Raw genomic sequence first — 17,663 nt, 5'->3', positions numbered from 1 at the left:
GAACTAGAAAGTAATGATGGCTGCACAACATTAAAAATGTAGTCCCTAGGTCAGGAAATGTCTCCTGAGAAGGGATGAGCATGGTGAGACCAGGTGAACAAATCAGGTAAAAGCAGGTAGAGGGGAGATGGAGATGTCAGGCAAAGGGGAAGAGGGCCACACTCTTGAAAGCATCCTTTCAAAAGTACTAGCCATCATCCTCAGCTTTGCTCAGACCTAGGGTAAGACTTCCTCTGATTTTCTCCCACCCTGAGGTGCCCAATTTATATGGATTCTCTTCACTCTCGACCAGACGAACCTCACTCCTGAAGTCACAGCTTCCTCAATTTACAGAAAATGAAGGGGAAGCTAGTGAAGTGATCTAGTCCACATGTGGAGTTCTTGACAACTCTTCTCCATTCTATATCATCTAAACCAGTGGAGTTCAACGATGACTTCACATTGGGGTCACCTGGAAGCTGATAAAAATAGCCACCTGTGCATCATGCAACTAAGTACCTGGGAATTTGTCTAAAGCTCTAAGTGTGCAGCCTGGACCAAGAATCCTGCTTTGAAGGGCTGAGGAAAGAGAAAAACAAAACCCATACCAAGAATGAACTTAAAACTGACCAGAAACAACACTGAGAAGCATTGCTGGAAGGGACACTAGGACTGGAAAGAATGCTCTAAGTGACCAGCACCTACATCTGGGGAGTTCCAAGTACAATAGCACTTAAAAGGCCTGTCCAGCTGGGAATGGACAAAAGGAAGGATCTCCACAGATATCATCCATGCTCCAACCCAGGCCTGAAATCGGCCTCCTTTATGCTCTATGGGAAACTCAGAGACCAAAACCATGGGTGGATAACACAGCAGCTTCATACATTCATAGCTCCCTCCCTAGGCAGGTGAATAAAAATGAGCCCTCAGGAAGAAATCAGAAAGACAAATAATGAAGAAAATCTAATTTATACCCATGGTATCAAGGCTTCTGGTTCTTGATTCTGGTTCAAGGTTCTCTCCCTTCCTATACTCTCCCCTACGTTGAAGGGGGGTGTCCCTTGCTTTTCCTAAAGCACATCGATCCAACTGATCCCTCATTGTGCAGTCAGCCAAGAACCCCTTGTCCTTGGATCTTTTCTATTTCTCATGGGTCAATTCTATGCCAAAAAGTTTCCTCTACAAAGGGTATTCTCCCATCAAAACAGCCTCTATTCATTGCTAACCTTACCCCTAACACCACTGATCTTGGCCTGCTGCTATAGCAACATCTTTTTTTTTTTTTTTGCATTTAAGATGATTGAAATACATTTTGACATCAAGAATAACAAATGTTACTTTGGGGGGCATATTTCTTAATTTCAAGGCTACTTCTCTTTCAGATTCAATTTAGAATCATCCTGATAACTTCCACTTAAAAATTGGATGTTGATGGAGAGATAAGTGCATTTATTATGGGAAAACTATTAGATTTCTACATATTGTACAAATTTCCTACTGTTGCTGTAACACATTAGCACAAACTTAGTAGTGTAACACAACACAAATACACTATCACACAGTTCTGCAGGTCAGAAGTCCAAAAATCAAGGTGTTGGCAGGATGGTATTCCTTCTGCAGGCTCTGGGAGAGTCTTTTCCTTGCCTTTCCCAGCTTTTAGAGGCCACCCGCATGCCCTGGCTCATGGTGCCTTCCTTATATCACTCTAACTTCTGTTTCCATTATCAACATCTCCAACAAGTGGCTCTGACCTACCTGTCTTTCTCTTACAAGGACCTCTGTGATTACATTGGGCCATATGGATCATCCAGGATCATTTCCATATCAAAATCCTGAACTTAGTTCCATCTGCACAGTCCCTGTCCTATGAAATAAGGTGACACATTTCTAGGTTCAGGGATTAGGACATGGACATCACTAAGAGGCCATTATTCTGTCCCTCGTGTATATTTTTCTTTTACCTTGCCACTTTACTGAACTACCTTAGTTATGATAGTTTCTGAGTTGATTGTCTTAGGTTTTCTTTGCAGATATCATTTTCTTCAAATAACAATAGTACAGCCTTTTAGCTTCCAGAATTCATACTGCTCATATCTCCTCTTGCTATCTATTCAACATTAATGATTTCTGATCTAACAAATTTTAGCACTGAAATGTTGCAGAGAAAAATACAGATATTAACACACTAGCATGCATGTATTTTATGCAAACATCAAGATTTTATGCAAACATTTCACCATATTTGACTTTGTTGTTGTTGTTCAGTCACTAAGTCATGTCCGACTCTTTGCAACCCATGAACTGCAGCACGCCAGGCTTCTCTGTCCATCACTATCTCCCTGAGTTTGCTCAAACTCATGTCTGCTGATTCAGTGATGCCATCCAACCATCTCATCATCTGTCGCCCCCTTCTCCTCTTGCCCTCAGTCTTTCTCAGCATCGGGGTCTTTTCAAATGAGTCAGTTCTTCACATCAGGTGGCCAAAGTATTGGAGTTTCAGCTTCAGCATCAGTCCTTCCAATGGATATTCAGGACTGATTTCCTTTAGGATGGACTGGCTGGATCTCCTTGCAGGCCAAGGGACTCTCAAGAGTCTTCTCCAACACCACAGTTCAAAAGCATCAATTCTTCGGCACTCAGCCTTCTTTATAGTCCAACTCCCACATCCATACATGACTACTGGAAAAATCACAGCTTTGACAGTATGGACCTTTGTCAAAGTGATGTCTCTTTTGATACACTGTCTAGGTTTGTCATAGCCATTCTTCCAAGGAGCAAGTGACTTTTAATTTTGTGGCTGCAGTCACCAACCACATTGATTTTGGAGCCCAAGAAAATGAAATCTGACACTGTTTCCATATTTTCCCCATCTATTTGCCATGAATTGCTAGGACTGGATGCCATGATCTTAGTGTTTTGAATGTTGACTCACAGTAATTTAAAAAAATAAGACATTTTGAAGTGTAACTAAAGCACAACCTTCCCTTATTTCTCCAGAGAATGGGTATGCACTATTCCAATGCATATTTATATCATTTTATATTTATAGAATTTCCCCTGAAAGATTATCTTTGCTATTTTTTTTTCACTCAAAGTCAGCTTGGGGTTTCTCTGTTGATGCAGCTCATTTGTTTAATTACTTCATTATATTCTATTGTACAAAGAAACCACAATTTCTTTATCCATTTCCAAATTCAGGGGCAATAATTTGTTTCTACATTTTTGCTAGTACAGACAGTGAATAATGGTGACCTGAATATATATCTCATTCTGTACATGTATGGGAGTAACCTTGCAAGCATCCACCTGCATGCATTAGTGATAAGTCATAGGCCTTGAAATCTTCATTTATCTATGTCTTAAAAGTGCTTGAAACCATTTGTGCTCCACTAAAAGTGTCCCTTGGACTGCAAGGAGATCCAACCAGTCCATTCTAAAGGAGATCAATCCTGGGTGTTCATTGGAAGGACTGATGCTAAAGCTGAAACTTCAATACTTTGGCCACCTCATGTGACGAGTTGACTCACTGGAAAAGACTCTGATGCTGGGAGGGATTGGGGGCGGGAGGAGAAGGGGACTACAGAGAATGAGATAGCTGGATGGCATCACCGACTCGATGGACATGAGTTTGAGTGAACTCCGGGAGTTGGTGATGGACAGGGAGGCCTGGCGTGCTGTGATTCATGGGGTTGCAAAGAGTCGGACACGACTGAGCGACTGAACTGAACTTAACTGAAAAGTGTCTGAGTTAAAGTGTTTCCCCTATAACTTTGCCAGCATTTGGTTTGGGAGGGGCTTTAAAATGTTTGCCAATGTGATGGACATGAAATAGTACTATTATTTTAGGTTGCACCTTAAGAATTCCTCATGAGCTCAAGAGTCCTTAGGAAGTTTTACTGGCCCTTGAGCCTCTCCTACTGAAATTATCTATTCAAATCTTTATATTTCTAACTTCTGCAGTTGATAAATTTTCTATCTTTTTCTTTTCTAATGTATGCATTAAACGAGAAATTTCCCAAGGTTTAGCCATCAAATAAGTTAATTTATTTAATCTCCATATGGCCGGTCAGACTCCACTTCTCTTATAATTTATAAATTTTTGGCCATGAGTTAATTGCACTGCTGTCATAAAACATAGTCTAGCGTGATGATAATTCTTTGATACCACTGTGATTTGCTTTACAGCCTTGTACAGTCATTTCCTGAAATGCTCCACATCAGTTGGCAAGAATGCATTTTCTCTAATTGTTCAGTGCAGGGGTTGATATATGCCCAAAAGATTAAACTTGTCAATTTGTTGCTCAAATTTTTTAAAATACTTAGTTTCAATCAGTGTGTGACCAGGTGTTGGTGTGTGGTCTGTCATGTTTGACTCTGTGACCCAAAGGACTGTAGCCCAGTAGTCTCTCTGTCTATTGGATTTCCTAGGCAAGAATACTGGAGTGAGTTGTTATTTCCTTCTCCAGGGGATCTGCCTAACCCAGGGATCCAACTTGTGTCTCCTGCATTTCCTGCATTGCAGGCAGATTCTTTATTTGCTAAGTCATTAGGAAACCTTTAGTTTCAATGAGATACATGCTAACTGATACTGTATGTGTCAAATAGCCATTATTAATTCTGTGAGGTTGAGTTTGTATATTGGAACCTATGTTCCTGGGTGCAATAAACTTCAAGTTTATTACAACATCTAGTCTTCATATCACTATTTAAGGCTTTTGAGTCTAAAAAACCATTTTGTCAGATGTTAATATAGTTACCTCAGAGTATTTTTGGTTAATGTAGTTCTACTCTGTATTTTTAACTTTTAATTATTTTTATGATTATATACTAGCATGAGGGCTTCCCAGGTGGCTCAATGGATAAAGAATCCACCTGCAATGCAGGAGATGCTGGTTCGATCCCTGAGTCGGGAAGATGCCCTGGAGGAAGGCATGCCAACCCACCCCAGTCTTCTTGCCTGGAGAATCCCATGGACAAAGGAGTCTGGCGGGCTACAGTCCACAGGATTGCAAAGAGTCGGACATGACTGAAGCAACTGGGCATGCATTAGACATGAATTTTGTAAATAACATATACTTTAACATGCTAATTTAAAAGTCTATATGTGTTAACCTACGAGATTGTTAACTGAAAGATTTTATTTTTAAAGTGTTAATTTTGCTTTTTAATTCTTCCTTCCTGTTTTCTTCTGTTTTCCCCCCTTTATTCTACCTTTACTTATTCAAAAGTTACACTTAGGTAGTTAGCTTTATTACTTTTTATAGGCATATCTAATTTGGCAAAGTTTTCCAAATACAATGAAATATAAGCACCTTGAAATGCTGTGAGCTGCAAACACCACCCCAACCACCAGAGCTTTGAATTATTGCTTCCCAATGTTTAGTTACACTCCACTTGTAAGCCCCTTCAGTTAAGTTCAGTTCAGTCGCTCGGTCGTGTCTGACTCTTTGCAACCCCATGAATCATGGCACACCAGGCCTCCCTGTCCATCACCAACTCCCGGAGTTCACTCAAACTCATGTCCATCTAGTTGGTGATGCCATCCTGCCATCTTATTCTCTGTCATCCCCTTCTCCTCCTGCCCCCAATCCCTCCCAGCATCAGAGTCTTTTCCAGTGAGTCAACTCTTCGCATGAGGTAGCCAAAGTATTGGAGTTAAAGCTTCAGCATCAGTCCTTCCAATAAACACCCAGGACTGATCTCCTTTAGAGTGGACTCGTTGCATCTCCTTGCAGTCCAAGGGCCTCTCAAGAGTCTTCTCCAACACCACAGTTCAAAAGCATCAATTCTTCGGTGATCAGCTTTCTTCACAGTCCACCTCTCACATCCAACATGACCACTGGAAAAATCATAGCCTTGACTAGACAGACCTTGTAAGCCCCTCAGTTTAGTTCAGTTCAGTTCAGTCGCTCAGTCGTGTCTGACTCTTTGCGACCCCACGAATCACAGCACGCCAGGCCTCCCTGTCCATCACCAACTCCCGGAGTTCACTCAAACTCATGTCCATCGAGTCGGTGATGCCATCCAGCCATCTCATTCTCTGTCGTCCCCGTCTCCTCCCGCCCCCAATCACTCCCAGCATCAGAGTCTTTTCCAGTGAGTCAACTCGTCGCATGAGGTGGCCAAGGTATTGGAGTTTCAGCTTTAGCATCAGTCCTTCCAATGAACACCCAGGATTGATCTCCTTTAGAACAGACTGGTTGGATCTCCTTGCCCCTAGTGGTCCTTATTACAGATGATTTTCAATAACAAAATTTATTTAGATTTGCCAACTTGGTTAGCAAGTTCTTTCCTTGCCAACACTGCCTGCATCTCACTCGTTTCCCCCAGGTTCAACTGAGCTCTTCCTGATTCACATTTGCTCTTTGTGTAAAACAAAAAGGTTGCAAACACTCTCGGTCATGGTCTAAAATTATCTGTTGCTTTCACACTTGAATACCAGTTTAGCTGGGTACAGAATTCTAGACTGACAATTACACCACTGTCCACTGTCTTTTGTGGTTTTATTACAAGTCTTACCATTCCTTTGTGGATAATCTGACCTCTCCCCTCTTTGGCTGCTTTTCCTATTTCCCTTGTCTTTGCCATTCCAAAATATCACTAGCTATGAACTTATTTTTATTTTAGCCTCAACAAGCCTCAGTGCTATACCCAACATCTGAAGATTCATGCCTTCCATGAATTCTGTAAAATCCTCCATCAGTATCTCATGAAATATTGTTTCTCCCTTCCCCCTTTGTATCTCCTTTGAAATTTCCTTCCAGATATATGCTGAACTTCCTTATAAGAGCCTTCCCTGCTCTTCTACTTTTACATTTCCTATCTTTTTATAGTCATTAGCTCTGTTCCATCTACTATCCATCAAGTTTCTCAGTTAATCTACTACACTTTTCATTTCTAGAAGGTCTCTTTGGTTCCATTTCAAACCCACCACTGCTTTTTCTTCCTTTACCTTTAATCCTTTCAGCTTCATTGTTTTCTAACTCATCACCCATCCTGGGCCTCTCTGAGTGTACTTTGTAATTTTATACTGCAGGGCTGGTTTTTCTGTGGGAATCCCTTGAGGACTGGGTTCCTGAAATAGGCAGTGCCAAGTTTTTATGTTAATTCTTGGGCTCTTGATTCTTCCACAACACTCTGGTAATGTAAATTTGGTTTCCCGAAGTTCAGGTCCAAGTCTGATTTCTCATGGGAAAGCCTTCTGTTTGTCACATCTGGAGCCAGGCTTGAGGCAAGCCGTCTCCTCACCTTCCTGGGCTAATGAGTGAAAATCTCCTCCTCTGTCCATGGAATTCTCCAGGCAAGAATAGTGGAGTGGGTGCCATTCCTTTCTCCAGGGGATCTTCCCAACCCAGGGATTGAACCCTGGACTCCCAAATTGCAGCAGATTCTTTATCATCTGAGCCACCAAGGAAGCCCATATTAAGAAAAAAGAAATGTAAATTCCTTTGTTTCCTAAAACCAAACTTGATTTTTGTCTCAGCCCCTTACTTTTCCTGATTGAAGGAAATGTAACCCATCCAATTCCAGTGAAATCAGTAACTGTAGCATATTTAGTTATTTCATGTAATCTCAAAATCAGGATTTTCTACTTCTGGGTATTTGCTCTAGTGTAAGCTCTTTCAGCATCAAAGCATGGAAGAATCTGATGTGTCTGCAGCTGTCTTTTGCCTGTACCAGGTTTTGCTAAGCTGTCCTCGTCTTATTGGTACCCCCCTACTCCAGAGTCCATGGATGCATCCACACCTACCCCACAACCACATGGTGACACTGCCTGCTCATGTCATAACAGCATGACATCTGCAGAATCCAACTCCTTATCTCAGACAAACCTTTTCCCATGAAAACTGGGCCATTCTCTAAGGCTGCAAACAGAATGGAACACCTCAGCGGTTCCTTCCTCAGCAGCCCAGCACTGTCACAATTCTGTTTCCTTCCTAATCTTGGCTCCTGGGCGTTTCTCCAACTCTCTTGCAAGTTCATCTAATCATTTACATCCTCGATGAATATGTTATTGAGCACTCGTATGTAATGTAAGTGGGAGAGTGGCCAAATAAATTTGGTCCACCATTACAATCATCATTCATTCACTGGAGGTCAAAATGAAAATAGAATGAAAGTTCTCAGAAGAGTAAGGACAATACTACTTTTGGTGGTTAACTCCCAGCCAGCCACTTCATCTCTTGGCTTCATTCCCTTTATGTGTGAAATATGGTATTTGTCCTGGCTATTGCTAAGTTCTCCTCTAGTTCACAAAGGCTTCCTCAAGAGCTGCTCCAAACCTCTCCAGCTGCCCCTGAACAGGTCAGGAGGAGCTAGGCACCTGTGGCTGAGAATCCAGCTAAGTTGGATTTGGTTAGTCCTCCACAGCATTAAGAGAGGAGAAGTCTTCCCTTTTGATTATCCAAAAGGGTTTCCCCTTCCTCACAGCAGGGTCATTTCAACAACTGATGCTAATGAATTCCGTCTCCTTGGTGCCCAGGTCAGCTCTCTGCTCACCCCTAAACTCTGCACAGTGAGCTCAATCCAAGCATGAAAACACATTAAAGGCAGAGGTAACAGGAGAACTCATTTCCAGAGGACATCACTCCTGACCTCACAGTCAGATCAGTGATGAATGATTTTTTAACCCCAACTGACCATCCACGTATTCACCAACGTGGTTAAATGACTAAAGTGTCTGAGGATCTGCCTGTTTACCAGGTCACACTGGCTGGCCTGGGGAGGAGATAAGGAAAGCCATGTGTACCAGGGTCACAAGGTCACAGGGCTTTGACTGGTGGGAAATAAAACAACCTGCCTGGGAAGGCAGGTGACAAGGGGACCCTGAAAGCTGCACAGAGGATATAAAGCTGTTTTTCCCAGAAGGAAGTATTTATAGGCCAATAAATCAGTCAGGGGCAGTGGCAGGGGCCACTCCCACTTAGACGCTCCCACTGAGTTGTCTAGTGGTCTACATGGAACCAGTTGCAGAAAGGGTGGGAGGAGGAGCTCGCCAGGGTCAGAGAAGGGTGTGAGATTAGAAAGAATGAGAATCAGGGACAATGAGAAAAATGGGGAAATGAAATTTAAAGGACCTGAGAGACGAAGAAAAGTACGTAAGAGTCTTTGGAGGAGAAGAGGGTACTGTGGGGTGAACTGTGTTCCTCCAGTGAGACAGTGGGAACCTGTGAATGTGACCTTACTTGGAAATCGAGTCATTGCAGAAATAATCAAATTGAGATGAGGACATAGGGATGAGCCTTAATCAAATGTCTAGTATTCTTTAAAGAGGGACATTTGAATACAAACACAGAAAAGATCACATGAAAACAGGCAGCTACTGGAATGATGTGGCCCCAAGCCCGGGAACTGCACGGACTGCCAGCAAAACAGAAGCTCAGAGAGATGTGGATGGTTTCTCGCACAGAGCCTCCCGAAGGCACAAACCCTGCCAAAACCTTGACTTTGGACTTCTGGCCTCCACAACCATGAGGACAAATTTCTGTTGTTTACGGAACTCAGTTTGTGGTACTTTGTAATGACAGTCCTTGGAAACTACTATAGTGGGTTTGAAGAAGAAAAGTAGGAGAGAGAAGGAGGGAGGTCATTGGACAAACAGGGTCACACTGGGGTGCTGTAGTCCATGGGGTTGCAAAGAGTCAGACACACTGAGCGGCTGAACAACAAACAGTAGCACATCCTCTTAAAGGGACAGGGATACAGATGCGCGCACGCGCGCACACACACACACACACACACACACACACAGATGGTCGGGCACAAGAGGACAGACCTAGACCCAGAAAACCAGATGATACGGGCAGACTCAGAGAGAGAAGCACACGCAAAACAACAGGCAACTGGGAGTACACAAGAGCTGCTGAATTCTTGGCGGTGGGGTTGGGGGGCGTCATACAGACAGAAACACACACAGATGCACACACCTGGGACAGACGTTAGACAAGCACACATGAACAAGGCCAGTGGGTGGAGAGAGGACGACTGCCTGTCTGCCACCTTCAGTAGGGACAACAATGGACAGTCCAGCCAGGCACTGGCCACCAGTTACCATGACTCGATCCCAGATGAGGTGCAGGTCGCAGCAGTTATCCTGAAAGAGTGAGAGGGGGACACTGAGAAGGAGAAGGAGAAGCAGAAAGGAAGGCTGGAAGGCCCACACTGGCCTCACCACTCCGAGAAGCAGGCTGCGTCCCTGCCCTCTCACAGAGAGGGCTCTCATATGTGTATGTGAGGTTCTATGCCACCCAATCCACCTTGCATAGGACTTGTTCGCTTTGAAATCTCTCATCTGTAGGTTTGGGCTTTCTCCCAACAATGTTCAGTTAGTTCAGATCCTGGGCAGCCCAATGGGCTCAGAAAATTCTGGCTATAGGAAGATTAAGGGAGCTCAATGATCAGCCTTCACCTTGAGAGTGGCCAGGGCTCAGAGCCCAGAAACTCACATTAGATTTGTCCAAGGAAGTGATGCAACATTGGTCACTCTCTGCTTACCATCTAGGGGAGCTCCAGATTCCATGACCAGCCAGAGGCCACTCAGAGGGGAGGCGAAGGGGCCCAGACTCACAGCTTGAGCTTGGCCCAAAGTTCCCAGCCACAGACCTAAGCTAACTGTGTCTGCAAGTAGAGTGCTATTTTCAAGTTAACCCATCAGCCTTAGAGACCCTCACTCTCTATAAACTCCAGGAAACAGTCACACACACACTCACACATACTCACACATGCACCAAGAGTCCCAGAATAAACCAGAAATGCACCCAACACATATGCTAATAAATCCCAGCATCCTACATGGATCAGGCACCCAGGAAACAGACATCAGGCATGGTCTCCGTGCCAATAGGGTGAACTCTGCTGATGGCTTTGTTTTCTCTGTCCCAAGAAGTTTCAGTTCAGCACCACAACATAACATGTCACAAATAGCAGGGGACAGCCTGGTGAGTAAGGCATCAACTCCTGCCCTGTGATTTAGAATGCCCTTGAGATCACCTCTAATTGCAACACAGCTTCAAGTGCAGAGAGTCAGGAATTCCCCTTCCGGTTTTAGCTGGGATGATGAGCACCCTTCTCCTAACGCAGGAGAAACAAGCAAGCAGGTCTATTTTTGGAGGACGCAAGACGAACAAGAGGAGCACCACCAGCCCAGGCTCTCAGAAATGATCCACTGCCCACACACATTCCAAAGTACTGATTTTACAAAACCGGTTACATATGTATTTAAAATACAGCCTTGGAACAAAAGAGCAAATGGTTTCTAGGCCAAATGAACACTTTTATAAGTATAATAATAATAAATAGTGTATCTAATACAGCAAAGAATATAAAACTCCTGTTAAATACTATTACCAGAGTCCTAAGGCCAGCTTCAGTCCTAACAATGACAGTACTTTGGCATACAGAAATTTCAGGCAAATGTTTCAGCTGCAAATCACAATGCCTTTCGTATGCTGTTTTTCCTTCTATATCAGCTCTGGGATCTCCCTCTCTAAATACCAACCACCAATTAAATGTTAAGTGCTCAATCCCGGCCCCGTACATCTGAACTGAAATGCTTTTCACGCTTGTAACTAATTCTTAGATTCTGTTTCGCTCAGTGAGAGACTGCCCATAGCCATTTTCACCTGCCTGCAGTTTTACAGATGCATGGGCATCATAAATGGTAACTGGATTAAAGAAATAGCTCATACAGTCCATTCAACTATTACTACATTTTACGTATGATTTAAGCCAAATGTGGCCAAGTAGTAATGCTCCCTGAAGCTCTTTAAACAAAAAAAAAAGTGCACGGATTAATAAGTCTGGCATTGCCAGGCCAGTTCCCTCCATCACTGAGGGTTTGAGGAGAAGGCCAGGGAAGCACAAAGGAAGAGTGGGGCAAGTCCCTTTTTGGGCAAGAGCCATAACCCATGAGGGTGGGACCCCTATGATGGATCTGAGTCTCTATAATTCTAGATTGTGGGCAAAATAACACTTGTGAAATGACTTCAGAATTTAACCACCAAAAACTACCTTTCTTCCTAAGAAATCTATCCTAAGGCCCAGCATGGTACACAAGTTTCCAGAGCCCAGACCTTAGTCGCCATGGAGATACATCCCTACCTAGCCAAAAGAGGCCCTCTCCTCCAAATATCCTGACTCTGTGCAAGGCCATAGTGACCACAGTAGGACTGTGAGGGGGTCAGTGTGAGGAAACTAACCTATATATTTACTTCATAAGATACGAAAGGGGGAAATCATTATCAAGGAGCCTCCACACACAAGGCACCAACAGCAAGTAGATCCACACACCCCATTTGTTCATTTCCTTTACAATTTTTCTTGGACCATAGTTGATTTACAATGTTGTGTTCAGATCAGATCAGATCAGATCAGATCAGTCACTCAGTCGTGTCCGACTCTCCGCGACCCCATGAATCACAGCACGCCAGGCCTCCCTGTCCATCACCAACTCCCGGAGTACACTCAAACTCATGTCCACAGAGTCGGTGATGCCATCCAGCCATCTCATTCTCCGTCGTCCCCTTCTCCTCCCGCCCCCAATCTTTCCCAGCATCAGAGTCTTTTCCAGTGAGTCAACTCGTCGCATGAGGTGGCCAAAGTATTGCAGCTTCAGCTTTACCATCAGTCCCTCCAATGAACATCCAGGATTGATCTCCTCTAAAATGGACTGGTTGGATCTCCTTGCAGTCCAAGGGACTCTCAAGAGTCTTCTCCAACACCACAGTTCAAAAGCATCAATTCTTCGGCGATCAGCCTTCTTCACAGTCCAACTCTCACATCCATACATGACCACGGGAAAAACCATTGCCTTGACTAGACAGACCTTGGTTGGCAAAGTAATGTCTCTGCTTTTTAATATACTATCAAGGTTGGTCATAACTTTCCTTCCAAGGAGCAAGCGTCTTTTAATTTCATGGCTGCAATCAGCATCTGCAGTGACTTTGGAGCCCAAAAAAATAAAGTCTGACACTGTTTCCACTGTTTTTCCATCTATTTCCCATGAAGTGATGGGAACACATGCCATGATCTTTGTTTTCTGAATGTTGAGCTTCAAGCCAACCTTTTCACTCTCCTCTTTCACTTTCATCAAGAGGCTTTTGAGTTCCTCTTCACTTTCTGCCATAAGGGTAGTGTCATCTGCATATCTGAGGTTATTGATATTTCTCCCGGCAATCTTGATTCCAGCCTGTGCTTCTTCCAGCCCAGCGTTCCTCATGATGTACTCTGCATATAAGTTAAATAAGCAAGGTGACAATATACAACCTTGACGTACTCCTTTTCCTATTTGGAACCAGTCTGTTGTTCCATGTCCAGTTCTAATTGTTGCTTCCTGACCTGCATACAGGTTTCTCAAGAGGCAGGTCAGGTGGTCTGGGATTCCCATCTCTTTCAGAATGTTCCACAGTTTATTGTGATCGACACAGTCAAAGGCTTTGGCATAGTCAATGAAGCAGAAATAGATGTTTTTCTGAAACTCTCTTGCTTTCTCCATGATCCAGCGGATGTTGGCAATTTGATCTCTGGTGCCTCTGCCTTTTCTAAAACCTGCTTGAACATCTGGGAGTTCACGGTTTACATACTGCTGAAGCCTGGCTTGGAGAATTTTGAGCATGACTTTACTAGCGTGTGAGATGAGTGCAATTGTGCAGTAGTTTGAGCATTCTTTGGCATTGCCTTTCTTTGGGATTGGAATGAAGACTGACCTCTTCCAGTCCTGTGGCCACTGCTGAGTTTTCCAAATCTGCTGGCATATTGAGTGCAGCACTTTCACAGCATCATCTTTCAAGACTTGAAATAGATCAACTGGAATTCCATCACCTCCACTAGCTTTGTTCGTAGTGATGCTTCCTAAGGCCCACTTGACTTCACATTCCAAGATGTCTGGCTCTAGGTCAGTGATCACGTTATCGTGACTATCTTGGTCGTGAAGATCTTTTTTGTACAGTTCTTCTGTGTATTTCTGCCACCTCTTCTTAATATCTTCTGCTTCTGTTAGGTCCATACCATTTCTGTCCTTTATCGAGCCCATCTTTGCATGAAATGTTCCCTTGGAATCTCTAATTTTCTTGAAGAGGTCTCTTGTCTTTCCCATTTTGTTGTTTTTCTCTATTTCTTTGCATTGATCACTGAGGAAGTCTTTCTTATCTCTCCTTGCTACTCTTTGGAACTCTGCATTCAGATGCTTATATCTTTCCTTTTCTCCTTTGCTTTTCGCCTCTCTTCTTTTCACAGCTATTTGTAAGGCCTCCTCAGACAGCCATTTCGCTCTTTTGCATTTCTTTTCCATGGGGATGGTCTTGGTCCCTGTCTCCTGTACAATGTCACGAACCTCCGACCAGAGTTCATCAGGCACTCTATCTATCAGATCTAGTCCCTTAAATCTATTTCTCACTTCCACTGTATAATCATAAGGGATTTGACTGAGGTCATATCTGAATGGTCTAGTGGTTTTCCCTACTTTCTTCAATTTAAGTCTGAATTTCACAATAAGGAGTTCATGATCTGAGCCACAGTCAGCTCCTGGTCTTGTTTTCGCTAACTGTATACAGCTTCTCCATCTTTGGTTGCAAAGAATATAATCAATCTGATTTCGGTGTTGACCATCTGGTGATGTCCATGTGTAGAGTCTTCTCTTGTGTTGTTGGAAGAGGGTGTTTGAGAGACGCTGGCCCCAGCGGCGCAGACGCGACGCGAGAGACGCCGGGCCCGGCGCAACGAACCACGCAAAGAAGTGCGGCCATGAGGAGCTACCCCACGCCTGAGGCCAGGGCTGGCGGCCAAGAGGAGCTACCCCACGTCCAACAGGCGGTGGCTGCGCGGGCGCAGGAGGGCCGAGAGGAGCTACTCCGCGTTCAAGGTCAGGAGGGGCGGCCTTGAGGAGATACCCCTCGTCCAAGGTAAGGTACAGCGGCTGCACTTTGCTGGAGTGGCTGTGAAGAGATTTTCCATGACCAAGGTAAGAGAAACCCAAATAAGACGGTAGGTATTGCTAGGGGGCATCAGAGGGCAGACACACTGAAATCATAATCACAGGAAACTAGCCGATCTGATCACATGGACCACAGCCGAATGTGGCCCACTGGAGAAGGGAATGGCAAACCACTTCAGTATACTTGCCTTGAGAACCCCATGAACAGTAACAAAGGGCAAAATGATAGGATACTGAATGAGGAATTCCCCAGGTCGGTAGGTGCCCAGTATGCTACTGGAGCTCAGTGGAGAAATAACTATAGAAGGAATAAAGGGATGGAGCAAATGCAAAACCAATACCCAGTGGTGGATGTGACCAGTGATAGAAGCAAGGTCCGGTGCTGTAAAGAGCAATATTGCGTAGGAACCTGGAATGTTAGGCCCATGAATCAAGGCAAATTGGAAGTGGTCAAACAGGAGATGGCAAGAGTGAACAAGTCGACATTCTAGGAATCAGTGAATTAAAATGGACTGGAATGGGTGAATTTAACTCGGATGACCATTATATCTACTACTGTGGGCAGGAATGCCTTAGAAGAAATGGAGTAGCCATCATGGTCAACAAAAGAGTCCGAAATGAAGTACTTGGATGCAATCTTAAAAATGACAGAATGATTTCTGTTTGTTTCCAAGGCAAACCATTCAATATTACAGTAATCCAGGCCTATGCCCCAACCAGTAATGCTGAAGAAGCCGAAGTTAATCGGTTCTATGAAGACGTACAAGACCTTTTAGAACTAACACCCAAAAAAGATGTCCTTTTCATTATAGGGGACTGGAATGCAAAAGTAGGAAGTCAAGAAACACCTGGAGTAACTGGCAAATTTGGCCTTGGAGCACGGAATGAAGCAGGGCAAAGGCTAATAGAGTTTTGTCAAGAGAATGCACTGGTCATAGCAAACAATGTTGTGTTAGTTTCTGCTATATAGCAAAGTGAATCAGTTATACATCTATATGTATCCATTATTTTTTAGATTCTTTCCTCATATAGGTCATTACAGAATATTGAGTGGAATTCCCTGTGCTATACAGTAGGTCCTTATTAGTTATCTATTTTACATATAGTTGTGTGCATATGTCAATCCCATTCTCCCAGTTTATCCCTCCTGCCCCCTTCCTTCCTGATAACCATACATTTGCTTTCTACATCTACGACTCTATTTCTGTGAATTTAAACAGCTATTCTGAGGCCAGAATGTGGAAGTTCCTTGTGTGATCCCGAGAGGTTCTTTCAGGACACAGAGGGACATCTAATCCACTCAGCTAAAACTGGTGGACTTGAGTCATCTCTGCTCAGTCTCCAGGAGACCCAGCCTTGGACACGTGGAGGTGAATACATTCCTGAGGGGACACAGGGACCCTCAACATGCAAGGGGCTGAGAAATTTATGGATGTCTGGGCTCTGAATAATGATTACAAAAAGAAGCTAAACAGATATAAAGTGGCTATTTTAACAGTTAATTACTATACACTGAACTGCATGTCCACACATTTACATGTTGAAGCCTTAGCACTTGTGTGGTAGTGGCGCTTCATTTGAAGGTGAGGCCTTTGGGAAGTGATTAGGGTTAGATGAGGTCATGAGGGTGGGATCCCTACAATGGGATTTGAGTCTTTGTAAGCCAAGAAGAGACCAGAGCCCACTCTCTCTCTCCCTGTGAGGACACAGCAAAACTGCACTGTCTACAAACCTAGCATGCCACTAGGACCCAGCAATGCCAGAGCCTTGATTTCAGACTTCCAGTCTTCAGGACCATGAGAAGTAAATGTCTACTGATTAAGCCACCCAGCCTGTGGTGTTCTGTTGTGGCAGCCCGAGCTGACTGAGGCAATATGGTGACAGGGGATGAAGGAAGCAAAGCACCACTTCCTCAAGGGACTGGGCTGCATTACAGGAAATGGCATCTACTGATTTTCAAATCTAAGATGCTTACAAAGTGTGCCAAGTGAGCCGTGATCTTGGCAGTGACCTCTGGGAAAGACTGCAGCAATAAGACAAATAACCTGCTCTTTGGTGACCTGTGGAGGAGGGCCACTTGCCCATCTGAGACGCTCCCTAGTCTGGACAATTACATCTGGAGAATAGCCCAAGAGTCAGCAGGAGACTTCATGGCCAAGCCAGGAGTCCAGGTCCTAAGGCTGTGTTCAGGCCCATAGGGCTCCCTTCAATTTCCTTCTTCCCTCCAGCGGCCATCTGTCTACCCTGCCCTCTCATCTCCCACCTACCCACCAGCTTCTGACAAGCTCCACCCAGTTTTCAAAACTGCTTCAAGAGGCATGCCACTGCACCTGATACCAAGAAGGACCCTGTGGGACTCCTGGGCACTAAAGCCTTTCTGTATCCCCCCATTTCTTGATTACAGGAAACAGGTTTCATTCAGCCTTCATGACACAGCTTCCCTTGTGGCTCAGCAGTAAAGAATCTGTTTGCCAATGCGGGAAACACAGGTTCGATCCCTGGGTTGGGAAGATCCCCTGGAGAAGGAAATGGCCACCCAATCCAATATTCTTGCCTGGGAAATCCCATGGACAGAGGAGCACGGTGGCTACAGTCCATGGGGTCACAAGACAGGTGAACATGACTTAGCAACTAAACAACAACAGCAGCCTTCATGACCTTGCCTGTGGGCAGGTTCAAACAGTTGCTAATGAGGGGAGGGAGGAGATGCAGAGACAAAGGAGGAGCTATCAAAAAAACAAACAACAGTGCAACT

At 44.2% G+C, this 17,663-nt stretch overlaps 1 protein-coding gene across 1 annotated transcript in view; it reads right to left on the bottom strand.

Annotated features, from left to right (window-relative positions):
- Positions 1-17,663, bottom strand: part of ROR2 (ROR family WNT receptor 2) — a 268,431-nt gene that overhangs the window by 48,764 nt on the left and 202,004 nt on the right. The gene's annotated exons all lie outside the window — the stretch shown is intronic.

This window comes from Moschus berezovskii, chromosome 7 (assembly GCF_049115385.1).
Source record: "Moschus berezovskii isolate FMDL1 chromosome 7, NW_MosBer_1.0, whole genome shotgun sequence".
Classification (NCBI taxonomy): domain Eukaryota; kingdom Metazoa; phylum Chordata; class Mammalia; order Artiodactyla; family Moschidae; genus Moschus; species Moschus berezovskii.
Note: the sequence above shows the minus strand (reverse complement) of the source record. Positions and strands in the feature narration are given on the sequence as shown.